Raw genomic sequence first — 819 nt, forward strand, 5'->3', positions numbered from 1 at the left:
TGCACAAAACAGAGGGGGAGGGTGCCTGTGGCACTGTGGTGGTGGAAGTGGTGACCATCTGCAGCTCCAGGACCAGGCTTTCCCAGGCCAGGACTGGCTCTGTCCTGGCCACAAGCCACTCGGTCGCTCACCGTGGTTCTCCTTCAAGCCATAATGGTGGGGCTTGTTGCCAGGGTTGCCACCTCCTGCTCCCTTCTAGGTGTTCCCCGTGGCTGGAGGCTCTTTGGCCCCTGCCTTTTGCTCGCTGTGCACCCTCTGAGCCCCTTCGTGCTGCTTCTGAGAACAGCCTGAAATAGCTTCTTCATCACCTTGGCCTTTGGTGCTGGTGCCACCAGGCACGTGTGCTCCTGGGGCTGGTGGCTTCTCCAGGGGCTGTGTGGGCACAGCCTTGGAGCTGGTGGTACCTGGACCAGCAGGGACCTCCCCAGTGTTGGCAGGACACAGGGTCTCTGGGTTGCCAGCCCTGTATCCCGTGGAGGGCAGGGAAGTGGGAGCATCCTGGTTTTTAATTCCAGCTGCACACGGACTGGACACGTCTGTACACGCGTGTGCCCACGGAGGGCTGGGTTTGCACGTCCAGCTGTGGTGGCTGGGGTGGGGTTGCTGGGGGCTGCAGCTCCCTGGGCCTGGCCAGAGTGGGGCATGACAGGGACACCCCCAAAAGGGTGCAGCTGGGGTGGTGGTGACCGTCTGGGGAAGCCCCCTGTGGCCGTGGGGCTGTCCCCTCCCTTGTGCCTGCTCCGTGTCCCCAGCCAGCCCAGGGACAGGGATCCATTTAACCCAATTACTGCCCAGCCCCTGGCAGCGTCGCTGTGGCTC

Source organism: Chaetura pelagica, unplaced genomic scaffold (assembly GCF_000747805.2).
Source record: "Chaetura pelagica isolate M959 unplaced genomic scaffold, ChaPel_1.0 scaffold911, whole genome shotgun sequence".
In the NCBI taxonomy this organism is placed as follows: domain Eukaryota; kingdom Metazoa; phylum Chordata; class Aves; order Apodiformes; family Apodidae; genus Chaetura; species Chaetura pelagica.